The 19,454-nt window shown below is 37.1% G+C and overlaps 1 long non-coding RNA gene and 1 pseudogene across 1 annotated transcript in view; one reads left to right on the top strand and one right to left on the bottom strand.

The window, feature by feature from the left end:
* LOC139043597 (uncharacterized) overlaps positions 1 to 19,454 on the bottom strand; it is a 49,593-nt gene that overhangs the window by 16,104 nt on the left and 14,035 nt on the right. The window lies entirely within an intron of this gene.
* LOC139043590 (centromere-associated protein E-like) overlaps positions 1 to 19,454 on the top strand; it is a 79,769-nt pseudogene that overhangs the window by 52,806 nt on the left and 7,509 nt on the right.

Raw genomic sequence — 19,454 nt, 5'->3', positions numbered from 1 at the left:
CGAGAACTTCAGAAAAAAGAGCTTCAACTTCTTAAAGTGAAAGAAGATGTCAGTAAAACTCATTAAAAAATGAATGAAACGGAAGGATTGAAGAAGCAGTTTGAGGCCCAAAATTTATCTATGCAAAATGTGGAAATGGATAACTTACACTTGACTAAGAAACTTTATGAAAGCCTTGAAGAAATAAGAATTGTAGCTAAGGAGAGAGATGAGCTAAGGAGCATAAAAGTCTCTCAAAAATGGAAAGAGACCAATTCAGAGAAACCTTAAGAGAAATGATAGCTAGAGCGAGTTCAGAATCTACCCCTATCTAGTAACTATTTATAAGAAACAAGCTTTTTTGAAAAGGGTAGCAATGTTTTTACTTTTTTTTTCCGGGAAATTTCTACAAACGGAGGATAATGGGAAAACTATTACTATAACTTTTCACACAAACAGGCAAGTACAGTTTTAAAAGAAGCTAAAATCTATTTCAGAAAATACCATTTTAATTCTTTATTTTTAAGAAAAAATTTGTTAAATAAGCAGACTATTTTCTTTAATGAAATTTTAAAAGAGTTTTTAAACCAAGAAATAGCATTATTCTCAATGGAGAAATAGTTGAAGGATTCGATTTACAAAAGATTAAATAGCCCATCTCTCTATCTCTACCTGATAGGGTTAGACGTGGGCTCTTGTTAGTGACATTAGAAGGGAAGAAGGCAAGATGAATACAAAAAAAGAAATTGAACTGAATCCTCTAAAAAGTAATGTAAACTTCAGATCAATAAGAAAGTTTATGAAATCTATAAAAATCTTTTTCATTCTCATATTTCAATAGTGAAGAAAGAATAAAGTGGAAAACAGTATCATTTGCAATCTCAATAGAAACATCAGACACTTGGGAATCATATTTATGTGGACCCTAACTAAATTTATAAAGAGATTTAATTCATTCAACAAATATTCATTGAACAATTAGTCTTCTGGGTACTGCAGTAAATAAGATAAACAAATGGGAGAAAATGTTTTGTTTTGTACTTGTAGTCAGAAATACAAAATGTAGGCAGGGTATGAATTTTCTGGTCCAAGGTGCTGGGAAGAATATATGAATGGAGCTTGGAGCACCATGGACAGTACAGACAGTCGTGCTAGCATGTTTAGTTGGCAATAATTATTCTACTGCAGAGATCTGGAAGAGTAGGAACCAGAGATAAATCTAAAACCTAATTTGCAGCTATGAACGTTACAGGAACAGATTCTGTCTCCAAAAAATATGTGGTTCTCCCACTTTTTTCCCCAATGAGTTGAGGTTACTCACTAAAAGACTTCATGATACTATTATTCATTTTCTGACCATTTTTTACATTTTTTTGTGTTACAAGTATAATATTTGATTCCATTATTGAAATAATGTACAATGTGTAATTGAAAAAGTAAATGATTAGACATTATATATGAATGGAGTTATAGCTGAAGCCTTGTTTATTTCTTTCCATCCAAGCAGGACCAACAGAACATCAAAGAGGTATTAAAATATGAAAAAATGTTGCTATGTGATGGAAAACAGCACCTTACAGAAAGCCTGAGAGAAAAGTGCTTTAGGATAAAAGTAAGTGCCCCTGTTCAAATTACAAATAAATATTGGGGCCCTTCCAAAGGCCTGAGGAGTCACAGGCACCTCTATGGAATGAATAGATAATGCTCAGTATTCTTCTAAACTTCATAATCTAGTACAGATATGTGTGTGCATACATGCATACATACACAAACAAAACAGTGGGGTTTGGGGCCGGCCCTGGGGCCAAGTGGTTAAGTTTCTGCTCCCGCTTCGGCAGCCCAGGGTTTCCCCAGTTCAGATCCTGGGCACAGACATGGCACCGCTTGTCAGGCCACGCTGAGGCAGCATCCCACATAGCAAAACCAGAGGCACTCACAACTAGAATATACAATTATGTACTGGGGAGGCTTTGGGGAGAAGAAGAAAAAAGATTGGCAACAGATGTTAGCTCAGGTGCCAATCTTTGAAAAAAAACAGTAGGGTTTATGATTTTGAGGCTTCACTGGAAAGGTGGTATTTCAGCAGATACCTGAAAGGAGTCAATGGTTGAGACATACAGGTATCTGGTGGAGAGCAGAACAGGCAGGGAGAACAGCAAGGACAGAGCTCCTGAAGCAGAAGCTGCCTAGTGGGCTCCAGCAACATCAACAAGGGGGAAAGCTAATGAGAAACGAGGTCAGAGTTAACAGGAGGAAGCAGGCTGTGGGGCTTTTAAAAGACTTTGGGTTTTACTCTGAACGAGATGTGGATCCACTGGAGAGTTTTGACCACAAGAGAGACATGGTCTGACTTACATTTTAAAGGGATAGCTCTGATTGTTGTGTTGAAAATTAAGTGATAGCAGGAAGACTATTTGAAAGACTAATTTCAGTAATCATGCGAAGATGGTGATGGCTTGGCCCAGAGAGGTAGTAGTGGAAGCAGTGAGAAGTGTGTGGATTCTGAACATGTAGTGAGGGTAAAGCCAACAGGATTTACTGTCACCCCTATTAGAACACAAGATCCCTAAAGACTTCTGTGTGTTGTTTATGGCTGCATCACTTAGCACAGTCCTGACAGAAGTCAGCCTTCAATATGTATTTATTAAAAGTACAAATGAATGACTAGACAGTGCTGCTCCAACCATAAGGTGATTCCTCCTAAGACCAAAGGCAAGAATCCCCTCTCCAACATCCCAGATTAATGAACATCTATCTAGGTTTTCCTTAAATTATTAAAAGGAGAGCTCATTATTGTCAGAAGCCCCTTACTCTATTGTTTAGCACCCTGAACTAAATATGTTAATACCCGATTGAATGTAAAGTGTTCTTCCACCTGTGCCCTGACCAGCTTGTCACCTGTCTGGTCTCTAGAAAGTTGAGCTGCTGGGCCTAGGCCTAATGGGTGTCTGCCATACACAAGGCACTAGACTGGGTGCTTTACCTCATGAGACAGAGTTTATTGTTCCATTTATAAACAAAGAAATTGAGGCCCAGGAGGAAGTTTAGTCATTGCCCAAGGTCACACAGCTGGTAAATTGGTAAAATTAGGATTTGAAACCAAGTCTAAGTTTAAAACTTGGGTATAGAAGCATTTCTACAAATGTAATTTTATTTCCTTTAATTTATAGTGTCTGTATGTATTTTATAGGTTATATTTAGATATTATCTAACATTTTACTTAATTCCCTAGAAAACTTTGTGGAAATTATTGTACTCTTCATTTTGTAGTTGGGAGAATGGCTCAAGGATTTCCCCAGTCAGGAAGTGACAGGGCTAGAACCTGAACTCTAACTCTGATAAAAGGTGAGAAATCTCAGATTCTAGGCAGATAATAGAACGTAGGTCATGTGATTTGTTGTCACTCGTTTTGATGCTGGCTCAGTGAGCTGAGGAGTCGAAAGAAACATTTCTTGGACTCTCAAGGTCTGGCAGTAGTGCTCTTTTATTCAGGAAGTAGCATGGAGTAGCATGGGGACAGGACCTATGGGCAGTGAAGAGCTGCAAACATGGGTTGAGGGTAGGGCTAAATTTATAAGGCATAAGTATGTGAGTTGCTTCTTTACAAGACAAAGGAAAAATTAGGTAAAAAAAGTATCAGTGCAGGTGGAGTCTGGTTATCAGGTGGTCTTATAACTTTGGGTAAGAATCAGATTGAATGAGGTCAGGATGTCCCATGCTTCTGTGAGGATGATATAGATTGGTATGTAGGCCAGGAAGCCTTGGGCTTTTCTCCCTGAGGCATCCTTGATCCTCATCAGTTTTATCTGCTCACTCACACCACCTATTGTCAACAGAAGCTAGCATTCAGCCTTGAGCTACAATACATACTAGATTGAATTCATGCAAATTTCTCTTCCAACTTTGTAAATGTTCATTCAAATCATGGATGTTTAGAAGACTAAAAGAAAATGTATCAAAATGATAACAATGGTTGTTTCTGGTTTTCTTTGTTATAGCTGTTTTATAGAGGATTAGAATTGGCCACCCCAAGATATATCTCTTTGGCATGAAGATTATTTTGGGCTGGTTACTTTCAAAAACTGCAGACATGAGAGAAACTCTGAAAAGTAGAAGTTACCCTTTGTAAGAGACATTTCCATTTGTAAGGGAAATCTCCATCTGTAAAGATGTCTCCCTCTCTGTACCAGGAAGAAGGGGGATGACCTTACCTCTAGAAACTCTTATCAATGCGGAAGGCAAGGACTTAAATCTGCATAATAACCTTACTCTTGTTTACTGTACTTGTCTGGTAACCTCCCATACTGACTCCCCCTACCCACAACATCCTCCTTTGTCTTTAGCTGAAGATGATATTTAAGGTGAGAGCTTCCGCCATTTTGGTGAGTTGCTCAGTTTTCCTGGGTCTCTCCCATGTATACATGTTATAAAGCTTTGTTTAATTTTCTCCTGTTATTCTGTCTCATGTGAATTTAATTCGCTGTCCAGCCAGAAGGACCTAGAGCGTGTAGAGGAAATATCTTCCTCCCCTACAGTTTAAACTTCTTAAATTTCCACAATGATTATAATTATTTCTATAATCCAAAATCGACAATAACATTTTCTCTTTGTTTTTTATACACAAAAGTCTCAATTTATTTCTGCCCTATAGAAAGTGTTAAAGCATAAATTTTGTTACAATTCCAGAGCTAGGACTACTTATTGTTAAAGTAGAATGAATTATTAAATTGAATGAATTCTCACTGCCTTTAGGAGCTTCTGAAGAGATACACAGAGATGGATAGTCATTATGAGTGCTTAAATGGACTCTGCCTTGACTTGGAGAGGGAAATTGAAACCCAAAGAGAGCTTTCAATTAGAGTAAAAGCAAACCTCTCACTTCCACATCCACAAACCAGACAGATTCAGAAACTTCTCACTGCCAACCAGAGATGTTCCATGGAGTTCCACAGAGTCATGAAGAAACTCAAGGTACCACCTGTTTTAGTAATATCTTTGTAAATATTGCCATTAATTTCAGTTACAAACCAGTATATTTAAGTCCTGCTTTGGGAGTTGGTGTATTTGCTAATTAGTACATTTGCTACTGAATTAAAGATGGCATGGGTCTGAGAATAGCATGTGCAGGATCCTCAGTGCATCTAGGACCTGCTCATTCAACAAAACCTGAGCTCTGCCTTTGGCCTTAACAATGTGTCAGGGTGCTGGGGAGACAGAGATGAGCAAGCGCTAAATCTCTCCTAGTCCAGTGGGTGAGGCAGACATTTGAACAGGTGAGAAGTGCAGTAGTGGACAATGTCCTGGAGAACAAGTTGGACAAGACTGGACTGGAAGCTGGGCTCAAGCAGTAAAGCTTAGAGTTCATTTTAGAGATGAGGAGGGGTCACTGGACAGTTATTTTAAGTGGTGGCAGTAATGTGATCGGGTTGCCATTGTAGAGACTTCACTACAGACAAAGAAGAAATGAGTCTGCAGGGGATGATAAGCCTGGTGGCAGAGAGAAGAGACAAGAGGCAGTTACAATTGTCCTGATGAGATGTGATGGGTGACAGTACTATGGGGGAAGGATTCATAGGGATGGAAAGGATGAAAGAAGTTAAAGAAATATTTGGCAGTTTACAATAGTAGGTCCATGTGCTTGACAGTGGAGGGAGGGGAGGGAAGTTCAGACTGAGCCCCAGGATTTGGGCTTAGCCGGGTTTGTGGATAGTGGTGCCATTAACTGATAGAAAGAAAAAACGAAAGGGAGAAGGCAGGTGAGGCAGGAGGAGAGATCTGGTGTTTAATTTGAGATGTTTTGAGATAGAAATACCTATAATGGAACATCCAGGAAGAGAAACCAAGTAGGCTTTTAGTTGTGAATCTGAGGTTTGTCAGGAGAAAAATCAGGACCACAGATAAAGATGTGGGATCCATCAGCATTTGGTGATAGATAGTACAACAGGTGTGAATGAGGCCACCCAGAAGTATAATAGAGTGAAGATAAAAGAGAACTCTGGAAAAGATCAGTTCTCAAGAGGCAGTAGCAGAAAAGAGAGCAACACATGAGTTTGAGGTTGGAAAAGTCAGAGAGATAAGAGAGAACTGAGCAAAAGTGCCATTGGTCAAGTCAGTGGTGGAGAGTGTGTCAAAGATGAAGTGGTCAAGAGTGTCAGATGCTTCAGACAGCCAGAACATGAATGAAGAGATCCCCTCAATTGTTGACAATAGAGCTTACTGGTGACCTTTGTCAGAGCAGTTTTAGTTGAGTGGTTAGGAAAGAGGCCAGATTGTAAATTGTTAAGGAATTGTGGAAGTTGAGGAAGTAGGAAGCGGTATCTTCCCTACCTAGGTAGATTGCCCCTCAGGCTCTAATAGTCTTCAAAAGCCTAACAATCAGATATCCAGAACTTATTCATGAGGTCCATAGAACCAGGGCATTCAAATTCTTGTCCCCTTTAAGCCACACTTGACAGGTAAGTCCTGAGGCAGGGCACACTCACGTTGGCCACCCAGCTGACATAGGCAGGAGAGGATGTTGAAATGAATCTCACTGGGAAAACTGCGTGATATAATTAACCAAAAGGAGGCAATAGAAAAAGGTGGGTTTATAGGGAAAGGCATCATGTTACATTGTAAACATATTGAATCTGAGGTAACTGTAGGACATCCCTGAGGTAGCTCCAGAAGGAAGTCAGAAATAAGAAACTAGAGGTCTGGAAGTCACTCTCTGAAGACGCTGAGAGTAGAAACTTGGGAATAGAGAGAGGTTCTTCCCTTCTTCCTCACTCCTCAGAGGATAGAGACAAACAAGACAAGCCGCCCCACCTCTTAGTCTTGAGAGTTTAGAACTTCCTCTAAACGTGATAAAAGTTTCATTTCCCAATTTGTTTCATGTTTTCCTGCAAGTATGTGTTAAGCCATGTTACAAAGATAAAGGAAGAACAACATGAATCCATCAGTAAACTTGAAATGGTTTTTATTGATGAAGTGGAAAAGCAAAATGAACTGCTAAGTAAAATGCAGCATCTTCAACAAGATGATGATGTACCATCCAGAGAATTAGGGGACCTCCAGTTGAGCCAGAAAATGGATCTACATATTGAGGTATGATTTATTTAAAATGGATTTAATTAGATTTTAAGTCTTTTTATCAAATAGAAAGGTACCTCTTCATGTGCTTAGAGTCATTTTCATTTATGAAATTAAAAACAGCTTGCAGAGGGGCCAGCCTGGTGGCGTAGCAAGTGGGTTCCTGTGCTCTGCTTTGGCAGCATGGGGTTCGCTGATTCAGATCCTAGGTGTGGACCTGGCACTGCTCATCAGGCCATGCTGTGGCAGTGTCCCACAGAGAAGAACCAGAAGGACCTAGAACTAGGATATACAACTATGTACTACTGGGGCTTTGGGGAGAAAAAAAATAGGTTGCAGAATGACAGCTGGCCAGATGTAAAGAGTGCCAAGTCATAGACTAGCCTCCTTTCAGAACTACACAGATATAGAAAAGTAGACTTAATATCAGCAAGTAGGATTTCTTGGAAGGCCAGAATAAGTTTCCAAATGCCTTCTAAAACTTCCTAGATCTGTGACTGGGAGTCACAGACATTTGTATTGTAGCAACCCCACATGGAGTGTCCTGCTCTCACCCAGCAGTGTGAGGCCCCTGCAGTTCCCAGTATGCATGCAAGGCCTGCTGTATGCACAGAAAAGCTGCATCCAGAAGCACTTCAGACACTGTCACAGATTCATTGTTTCGAACAGGTTTTAAAAATGCCAAAAGGCAGAATTTGTAGATGTGCCTCTGTTACATAGCCTATACTGCCAAAATTTTATTATTTAAATTAGAATTATATTTCTAATATAATGAGGATAAATTAGAATTATGTTTACTTCAAAATATTAGAAGTGAAAGTTCAGTAAGGTTATTTTCCCCTTTTTATGATATTTGTCTGATATTTAGATAAAAACTTTCCTAAGATTCAGGAGATTCAATGCTTATTTTTCACACAGGAAATTCTCAAAGATTTTTCGGAATGTGACTTCCACAGCGTAAAGATGGAATTTCAACAAGTACTGAGTAATAGGAAAGAAATGACCCAGTTTTTGGAAGAGTGGTTGAATACTCATTTTGATATAGAAAAGCTTAAAAATGGCATCCAGAAAGAAAATGATAGGATTTGTGAAGTGAATATCTTTTATAATAAAAAGATAATTGTAAGTAGTACTTTTTTTGTGCTCATTCTTTTTTTTTGTTTGCTTTAATTTTTCTGCCTCATTCTTAAAAAGACTTAGAGCAACTTAATTTTAAGTATATTTTCTTTCATTTATTTGTATATGCTTCTTTATTTTTTTATTTGAAAAAGAGTGACTGTAAATGTGTTCTTCCTCTAACACATTTTGCTTCCTTAAGGTAATTAAATATATCAACTTGTAAAGAAGATAATAAAATGTTGCAGTATAACAATCCATTTCCACTGGTGAAACCTCAAATCTTGCCATTTTCCTCTGTCCTTTCTCGCTTCCGTAAGACCTGAGCCTTTTCCCCCAAGTATCCTCAAACAAGGTGAGATGCTAGCCTGTTTCAGGGCTGTGGGCAGCACCTGTGGTCAAGCCAAAGACAGCTCTAGTCCACTAATTAGTGAGGCCTTGTGCTTCTCACCTCGGTGCTGTTGCTATCATACGTGCTGATCCTTCAACTGTGAGGTTCAAACATGTGGTTTGTATCATTGTTCCCAAGGTGACCAGCCCTTGTGGACAGATTCATATGAACCAATATTGCTTGAGATCAGTTTTATTAATTTGTTTTACTTTCCACTGATGAGAAGATTCATTCGGCTTTCTGAAGTAATCTCTACCTCATACACCTGGTAAAATTGTCATTAATCAGAAAGTTGCTTGTTATATAGGCAGTTGGAGCAAAGGGAGCTAGATTAATATTATAGCTCCTAAGACTGGTTTTATATTTCATTTGTTTGGGTAGTTCTTTCCTGACACTTTAATTTCATCTGGAAACTATACTTAAATCACATTGAAATGTAGATAACATTTTTAAAAAAAGGTTTTCCTGTGGATAGTGAATCCCATTTGTCGAATACCCCAAGCTAGCAAAACAGTAAATGAGCTTTTAAAATAAAAAAAAATGGTCCACAATCAATGAAGAAAAGCATAAAACCAGTGTTTGGGATAAGATAATTTCCATATAATTCAGTGTTTTTCTCATAATATTGAGGGCTCACTTGTGGTTAGAAAGTAGAGATTTCTGCTCTGTGGATCAGCATGGATATGTGGCTTCTTCCACCATCTGAGCATAGCAATTGATAACTTGGTGTGGTGTGGGGTCAGTAGTCCAGAACCAAGGAGAGTCCAGGGTGCCAGCAAGAACAACTAATTTAGGATCCGCATCTCACAGAACTACCATAAAGCCACAAAGAAAGATACAGGTAAGGCCAAGAAGGCATTCATGATGAGAGCAAAAAGTACATCCCATAGGAATAGGAAGTAAAAAGATGATAGAAGCAATTTCAGAGTGAGTCAGCCTTTGATGTAATGAGGGTATGGATTGGCTGTTACTCCCTGCACGGAAATAGAAGATTTTCAGATTACGAAAAGTCAGTAAATTTTTTTCCTTATAAACACTGAGGTTTGAAATGAAAGAGGAAAATAGATTGTTATTAAGTTTACTGGGTATGCTCTGCTATTAGATGTCAGTTAATGTTTATATATGACATTATATATGTCATAACATACATAATGATTTTAACCTGACCAGTTCTTCAGATTCCTCTTCATATGTCAGTGCTGATCTAATAGAATGAGATTATCATCTTGCAGATCAATATGAATCCTCTCTAGTCCTTTTTCTTCTTTTATTCTCATAATCAATATCCAGCGTCTTCTGAAATGTCAGGAACTGGTGCAAGCCACAAAGAATGTTCACATTCTTTTAAAGTACTATTCTAGAATGTTCTGAATAATGAATTTCAACATATGCCTTGTCCTAGAACTCTAGTATTTTCCATAGTGGTTTTTTTAATACGTAATTCATTTTAGAAGCTATAGTGTTGTCTTTACTACTCAATAGGCTATAATGAATGAATCAACAGAGTTTGAGGAAAGAAATGTGACCATCACCAAAGAATGGGAACATGACCTGAAATCAGTGAAAGAGAAAAATGAAAAACTGTTGAAAAACTATCAAACTTTGAAGATCTCTCGAACATCTGGTGCCCTTGTTAATCCTACTACACAAGGCGATAAGAATCTTCATGTCACATCAAGAGCTACACAACTAACCACAGAGGTATGAGATTTCTTATAAGATGTTTTTCAATTTGCAGCTTCATTGTAGAGTTAAAGATGTATCATATGTAACATTTCAGAGCAAAATCACAGTATTGAAGGTATTAGGGAACATGCATGATGGACTTGTTTTTTAAATATAGTTCTATTGGGGCGCTCACTCAACTAATTATAAAGCTACATGTTACATAAGATCTTACCTTTGAATTATAAAATAGAAGTAACTCATGCCTTAATTTGATTAATAGGTATGTATACCACTTAAGGTGTTATTACCATACATTATAAGTTTTCTAAATCATGTGACTTTCTATTAAATTATAATCTATGTCTATAGTACCAAACTAGTTTAGAGAGAAAGAGCAATTTAGCTTTTCTCTAATTATCATCAGTGTCTTTAATATTGGTTAATGTGATCAAAACAAAAATGGAAGAGGCTAAAAGTATAATAAATTTCTTATACAGATTAACCTGTGCCCAAGAATCAGTACATTATTTGAATAATCCAATAACTGTATTAACTGCCCTTACTTGGGAATCTGTACAGCAAACATGCTGTTTTATTTTGTTAGCACACACGTCTTAGTGGGGAACCCGAGTGAATTACAACTTAGCATTTTTACCAAAATAAATATTTATAATAAAACATCAACTGCCAGTTTAATAATTATTACTAGTGGAAACTAGAAGATCACTAATATAGAGTTTATTGATTTGCTGATCACTACAGACCTCAGTCAGCTGTAGAGGTAAAAATAGTGGAAATATGAAACCCATCTTCCAAAGCAATAAGATAAACAAGCACAAGGAAATCCCATTTTCAATGACCCCAGGAAATACCCCATCAGATAATAAATCGTATGTTATTAGTTTGATAATTAGGCCAAATCAGAGTAGCACAGAGCAGGTCAGTGATGTGGAGGTAGAGCAGTGGGGCAGGCAGAGAGTTGGGCAGTCCACCCAAACAAGTAGGAGAATTCAGTGCATGACAGTAGGAGCAGTCAACTCGGGGGAAAGATAGTCTGCTTAATGTTTGAATCAGAACAACCAACTAGCCATCTTAGAAGAATAAGTCTGGACTCCTACCTCATTCATTAAACAAAAGTAAATTCCAGGTGGACCAAAAAGAAACATTTTCCAGGAAAACCTGCATGTGTGTATATGTGAACAGTCTTATATTATGAACAAATTAAGATATTTTTGTATTTATAAAAAACTGGAAATAACCTAAATGTTCATTAGTAGGTGACAGGTTAACTAGTTTATAGTACCTCCATGAAATAGGATATATTTACCCATGAAAACAAAAATGCGAGAGATCTATGTGTTGATAATGAAAAGATCTGGAAAATATATTATCAAGTGAAAATAAAATTTTTAATTTTTTAAAAAGCAGGAGGCTAGCCCCATGGCATAGTGGTTAAGTTTGCATGCTCTACTTTGGCGGCCCAGTTCATGGTTCAGATCCCAGGCACGGACCTACACCACTCATTGGCAGCCATGATGTGGCAGCAATCCACATATAAAATGGAGGAAGATTGACATAGATATTAGCTCAGGGCTCATCTTCCTCAGCAATAAAAACCCACAAAAAACCAGAAGTATATATTTATTGTTGTTATGTGCTGTAGAGTCAGCTCTGATTCCTGGCAACTCTATGAATGAGTGATGTCCAATATCCTGTCCTCAAGAGCCCTACTCAGCTCCTGTAGACTCACGCCTATGGCTTCCTTTCTGGAATTACTCCATCTCGTATTTCGTCTTCCTCTTTTCCTGCTGCCTTTTACTTTTCATCATGTCCCCAAGGTAGGATAGTCTCAGTTTTACAGTTTTTGCCTCCAGAGATAGGTCAGGCTTAATTTGCTCTTGGACCCACTTGTTCATTTTTCTGGCAGTCCAGGGTATCTGTAGAGCTCTCCTCCAACACCATATCTCAAATGAGTCCATTTTTTCCTGTCAGCCTTCTTCACTGTCCAGCTTTCGCACCCACACATAGTAATTGGGAATGCGAGGATGTTGATAATCTTGGCCTTGGTCTCTAATGATACTCCCTTACTGTTGATGATCTTTCCTGATTCTTCCATCGCTGCCCTTCTGAGTCACAGTCTTCTCTTGATTTCTTGGCTGCGGTCTCCATTTAAACTGATGACTGAACCAAGGGAAACAAAACCTTTAACAATTTCAGTGTCTTCATGGTCTACATTAAAGTTGTATAGTTCTTCTGTAGTCATATCTGTCTTCTTCATGTTCGAATGCAGTCCTGCTTTGGCTCTTTCTTCTTTCACGCTATTCTGTGTGAACTTTCTTCTTACACACTATTGTGTGTGTGACTTACTGTTTTTGTAAACTGTATATTCACATGCGTAGATACATATAGAAAATTTCTAGAAGGATACACTTGAAAGAGTTTAGTAGTCATCGCTTTAGAGTCAGTGGGGGTTCTGAGATGGGGGAACTTAATCTTAATTATATGCCTTTGGATTTTTCCACATACTTGTATTTTTCAGCATAAAAACTAGGTAATAAAAATAAAGGGAAAGATATGTTACATGTATTCCTCTAAAGTGTCAATTAACAAATATACTTTCTGTAAGTAGTGTTAATTTAAAATGTAAGTGCCTATTTAATATGCTTAGCACCATGCTAACTAGTAAATAAAATAAGTACTAACCTTATATAAAATCTGGGCCTCTTTTAGTCCTAAATGATCAGCTTCTAAATGAAAAAAATAATACATGTATAAATTGAGTGACATTTGGAGTCTCCATCTATCCTATGTTGATGCAATCTGAAAGATTAATACCTATATATGATCTTTGTTTCATATAAACTGTGATTCTGTCTTCAAGGCACACCTTATATATGTGTGTTTTTTTTAATAGAAGATTCAAGAGCTGGAAACTTCACTACGTGAAGCTAAAGAAACTGCCATGCAAAAGGAAGACAAGATTATAAAGATACAGAAAGAGCTTGAGATGACTAATGATATAATAGCAAAACTTCAATCACAAGTTAATGAATCAAATAAATGCCTTGAAAAAACAAAAGAAATGATCCAAGTACTTCAGGTAACTTAAAACTCATTTTATAAATAAAGGCATAATTTTATAAATTATGCATAATAAATATAAATAAATGCATACGTTTATTTTCATGCCAAATAATGATTGTTTTCATCTTCCTGTAAAAATTATTTTTAAAAAACATAAATATTCTTGACAGTTTAAAATATATCTTATTTTTTTAATTTTTTTTAATTTTTTTACTTTTCAAAGTAAGGAAATTTTTTATTTTCACTTTAATTTCTGAATGCCAAAAATGTAGAGGATGTATGTTTGTATATCTCTAGTAGTATATTGAAACATTTTTTCATAAATATGTTTTTTTTTAATTTTTTATTATTGCAGTAACATTGGATTATAACATTATATAACTTTCAGGTGTACATCATAATATATTTCGAATTCTGTGTAGATTACATCATGTTCACCCCACAAAGACCAATTATCCATCACCACACGTGTGTCTAATCACCCCTTTTGCCCTTCCCCCTCCTCCCTTCCCTTCTGGTAACCACCAATCCAGTCTCTCTTGCTCTGTGTTTGTTTGTCATTTTTATCTTCTACTTATGAGTGAGATCATATGGTATTTGACTTTCTCCCTCTGACTTATTTCACTTAGCATAATACACTCAAGGTCCATCTATGTTGTCACAAATGGCCAGATTTCATCATTTCTTATGGCTGAGTAGTATTCCATTGTGTATATATACCACATCTTCCATTCGTCCCTTGATGGGCACCTAGGTTGTTTACAAGCCTTGGCTATTGTGAATAATGATGTGATGAACATAGGGGTGCATATATCTTTTATGCCTTTGTGTTTTCAAGTTCTTTGGATAAATACCCAGCAGTGGGATAGCTGGATCATATGGTAGATCTATTCTTAATTTTCTGAGGCATCTCCATACTGTTTTCCATAGTGGCTTCACCACTTTGCACTCCCACCAGCAATGTTTGAGGGTTCCTTTCTCTCCACATCCTCTCCAACACTTGTTGTTTCCTGTCTTGTTAATTATAGCCATTCTGACCAGAGGGAGGTGATATCTCATTGTAGTTTTGATTTGCATTTCCCTGATAGCTAATGATGTTGAACATCTTTTCATGAGCCTGTTGGCCATCCATATATCTTCTTTGCAGAAATCTCTGTTCAGATCCTTTGCCCACTTTTTAATTGAGTTGTTGGTTTTTTTCTTGTTGAGACTTTCTTTTTATTTTTCAAAAAAATATGCTTCTTATCTAAATATTTAATACTCTGTTAGATAAGTACATTTTAAAATTATATTTTTTTCTACTTAATCCCCTGTTATTGAGTCCCACCTGGTAGCCTATGGGCTTAATCTAACCTGTTTTCTCTAGAAAGAGCAGAGTTGAAATGTTTTTGAGCTTGAATGCCGTTACACAAGTCGCACCCTCCTTCATCACAGCCTTCCTTCCTCGTCTGAGCCACAGCTACTTCTCACTCTTCTGCTACTTGGGTCGGATCCTAATAGGCATTTTGTTCACTGTTCCTGCTCCAGTGTCTCTTCTCTTCATTCCAAAATTAGAAACAAGCCAAGAATGCCTACTCTTTTCATTATTTAACATTGTTCTAAAAATTCTGGTTCTTTCAATGAGACATGAAACAGAGAGGCAAGAGAAAATAATCTTAATTTTGTTTTTAGAAATTGTTAGTATAGCTAAAAACCAAGAAAATCAACTGTAAAGCTTTAAAATCCTTGAGAGTAATTTTTTAATACTTTAAATAACTAAATGATCACATTTTTATTCATTCAGCAAGTATTTGTTGAATACCTACTATGTGTTGGTCATTGTTCTAGATGCCATGTGTACTGCAATGGAAAAAAAATAAAGCCTCCTTGAAGAGGCTTACATTCTGCTTCATGAAGTCAGAAAATAAACAAGTATATATGTTTGTTAAACGGTGAGAAGTGCAATGGAAAAATATTAAGCCAGACAGAGGTATATAGGTGCAGGGTGAGAGTGGGTGTGAGTAGGAGTGTGATTTTGTAAGGGGAGTTGAGGAGAGCCGCACAATTAAGATGACGAAGTGATGGTGTGAGCTGTCTGGTAGGGAAGGGCCTTCTAGGCAAAAGAAGTAGCAAATGCGAAGGCCACAACACAGAAGTAGTTGAGATGTATTCAAGGAAACAGCAAGAAAGCCAGCGTCTCCTGAGCAGCGTGGGCAAGGATAGAAGGGGAAATAGGTGAGAAGTAGCAGAGAGCCAAATCATAAAGCATCTTGAAAGCTATTTGTAAGCACTTTGGGTTTTATTCTGGATGAGATGGGAAGTCATCAGAGGATTTTGGCAAAATGATATAGTCTGACTTAAATTTTTAAAGGCTGCCCTTTGAAAATAGAATCCAGGAAGGCGTGTTTGTTAGTGACGTGCCAGCTCCTACAACAAAGGGAACCACAAAATGCAATGGCTCAAACAAAACAGAAGCTTATTTCACACGTAAAAGTGTGGGTTCCAGCTTGGCAAGTGGCTCCTTTCCACATGGTCATTCAGAGGCCCCCGTTTCTCCCATCTTGTTTCTCCAGCACTTCCTTGGTGCTGTTTTCATCTGCATGGTTAAAGCCCAGTTGTAAGCTGTCCGTGCTCAGGCTCACAGAAAAGGGACAAGATGGAGAAGCTAAAAATTGTCTTAAAATCTGTACTCATAAAGGCTCTGGCCCAGAAGTGGCACATGTCTCTTCCTCTCATATTTCTTTTTTTTTGCAAAATATTTAGATTCAATTTATCAAAGAGAAAGCCAAACACGTACCTCTCGTATTTCTTGGAGTCAGAGATGATTCCAAAGTTTTTGGCCTGAGCAGCCAAGAAGATAGAGTTGCTACATACGGAAATGGGAAAGACTGCCAGAAGAGGAAGTTTGAAACCAGGAAAGTTCAGTTTTGGACATGCTGAATTGGAAATGCCCACTGGGGACACCCAAGTTGAGATATGACTTAGGCAATTGAATATCTGAGTCTGAGCAAGATATAGGCGAGAGGTTTAAGTTTGGGGAATCATCAGCGTATAAAAATCATGAGACTGGACGAGGGCATAAGCATAATGGAGAGGAGATGTGGAGTAACCAAATGATACTGAGATGGAGCAGCCAGTGAGTGAAAAAGAAAAGGGGGTCTGGGCAACAGAGTGGTTCCAGTTTCTTCATATAAGTGAAGCTAGTGTTTCAAGAAAAAGGGAGTAAGCGACAAATTTCTCCACACTCAGTATAGATTGGTACAGGTGTCTATGGAGAGAGGAATATCTTTCCTGCATACTAAAAGTAACCATTTAGATAATATAATAGAGTATGCCATTGTACAGCATCCATGAGGAAAGAAAGCAAAGTATAGGGTATCCATAAAATCTTTATACAGTTTGAATTTTTAAGAATCTGTTTCTGTATTTTATATAAATATTCTATAAAATGCAACAGTATATTTAACTCGAGATTTGGCATAGTAAAATGCAAAGATATTAACTTTTAACCTATTCACCACTATTTTAATTCACCTGGATATAGCTGTCCAATATAATGTAGGGTTTATTAAGTGAATATAGAAGAAAGTAATTTGAACAAATGACTCATTAACAGTTTTGTTTAAATCTTGATACATTTCCTCTGTTGTATCTTTACAAATTATTTATATCAAGTAGCAGTAAATTTGTTAAAAATTCAAACTGTGCTAGTACTTTAGGGACATCCTGCACAGTGGGAAAAAAAGATCTTATTTATAACTGGCACAAAATATAAAATGCTCAAGTGACTAACCTTAACAAAAAATGAGGCAACATATATGAAAAGAACAACAAAACTCTAAAAGGAAATATAGGAGAGCATGTGGTTTAAAATAAGAAATATGCTATTTCCTAGGTTGTAACCTAAATACTGTACAACCATCAGTTTTTCCCAAATTAATTTCTAAAGTTAATGTAATTCAAATCAGAATCTCAAAGGAATTCTTTTTCTGGTAGAGCAAAGAAAGTTTCTCAGCAGACTCCATCTAAAATAGGATGAGCAGGTGCTGTTCACTGAGAACACAGGCGCTCAGACTCCTCAGGCGGCTAGAGGATGTTTAAGGCTGTCAGCGCTTCTGAGTGCAGCTTGGGCACACGTCATGTGTTTGAAATAAGGAATTCTCACTGTCTTTCATTTCTAAGAGAGTATTTCCAATTTCAATTTCTTTTACTCAAGAATTGTTTTAAAACTGTTATATATGACTAATTTATTTCATTATATTGTGGCAAAAAAATTACTGCAATTTCTCCATTTTTAGAATATATTGAAATTTTCTTTTAGGTGTCATAAATGAATAAATATTTTTAGAGTTCTTTGAACTTTTAAATCAAAATGTATACAAATAGATCAATGGAACAAAATAGAGAGCCCAGAAATATATACAAATATAGTCAGTTCATCTTTGACAAAAGAGCAAAGGCAATTCAATGGAAAAGGGTAGTCTTATCAACTAGCGGTGCTGAACAACTGGGCACCTTTCACAAAAATTAACTCAATTGATTGTAACCTAAATCTAAAACACAAAACTAGAAAATGCCTAGAAGATAACGTAGGAGAAAATCGAGGTGACCTTGGGTTTGGCATTGACATTTTTTTACATACAACACCAAAAGCATAATCTATGAAGGAAAAAAATTGATAAACTGGACTTCATTTAAATTAAAAATGTTTGCCCTATGAAAGACAAGCCACAGACTGGAAGAAAATCTTTGCAAAACACATATCTTTCAAGAACTGTTATCCAAAATATACAAAGAACTCTTAAAACTCAATAATTAGAAAGCAAACAGCCTGATTTAAAAATAGGCAATGGATCTGAACAGACACTTCACCAGAGAAGATACACACATGGCAAATAAGCATATGAAAAGATGCTCCACATCATATGTCATTAGAAAATTGCAAATTAAAAAACAATGAGATACCACTGTACATCCACTGTATCTCAAAATATAATGGCCAAAATCCGGAACACTGACTACACTAAATGCTGGCAAGGAGTGGGGCCAGGAGCTCTTGCTCACTGCTGGTGGGAATGCAAGTGGTACAGTAGCCACTTTAGAAGAGAGTTTGGCAGTTTCTTACAAAACTGACACCACTCCAGCCAGTCATATGCTCAAGGAGTCCCTGATATCAGCATCTGGTCCAGAAAGCCAGGGTATTTTACTGGTGCCATGACTGAGCAAATACTGGGCTCCTCCCAGAATGGGCTTATCTGACCTAGTCAGCAACCCTCTTAAGCTGAGCATCTCAGCTTTGGAAGCTTGCATCTTTTTAGTCTTTGCTAACTACGTGTGTGTGCAAATGTTTTTATAGGCACTGGGGGTAACGCCTAGAGGAATGAAGAGCTCTCTGGGTCCCTATTTAGATGGGTTTATTTTTGTATTCAATATATAATAGTAATCCATAGTATGGCTGTGGTAACAGCAATAAAAGAAATGAATGATTTATTCAGCAATAATAAGAAATGAGCCATCAAGCCACAAAAGACATGGAGGAACCTTAAATGCACATTGCTAATTTTAAAAAGCCCATCTAAAAACACTGCATACTGTATGACATTCTGGAAGAGGCAAAACTAGGCGAACAGGAAAAGATCAATGATTACTAAGGGTTCTGGGGGAGGGTGGAGGGATGGATAAGTGGAGCACAGGAGATTTTTAGGGCAGTGAAACTATTCTGCATGATACAGTGATGATGAACACGTGTCATACATTTGTCAAAACCCATGGACTATACAATGCAAACAATAGACTCTAATGTAAACTGTGAACGTCAGTTAATAATGTATCGATATTGGCTCATCATTTGTAACAATCATACCACACTAAGATGTTAATAATAGGAGAAACTAGGGGAGGACACGGGTATTACCGGGACTCTATGTACTCTGCTCAATTTGTCTATAAACCTAAAATTGCTCTAAAAAGTTAAACCTATTTATTAAAAAAGATTTTTGTATATGTTTGTATGTATATATGACTGATTTTTTTTCTGAGTCGAAGTAGATGTATGGCTAGATTGAACCAACCTTGAGTACAGAATATCCCCAATAATGTTATATAATATTTTGTGCCTTGAATTCAGTTCTACTTTGATATTTATATTACTGTTCATCTCTTGTCT

This window comes from Equus asinus, unplaced genomic scaffold, assembly GCF_041296235.1.
Source record: "Equus asinus isolate D_3611 breed Donkey unplaced genomic scaffold, EquAss-T2T_v2 contig_3, whole genome shotgun sequence".
Lineage (NCBI taxonomy): Eukaryota > Metazoa > Chordata > Mammalia > Perissodactyla > Equidae > Equus > Equus asinus.
This window is presented reverse-complemented; position numbering and strand designations above follow the sequence as displayed.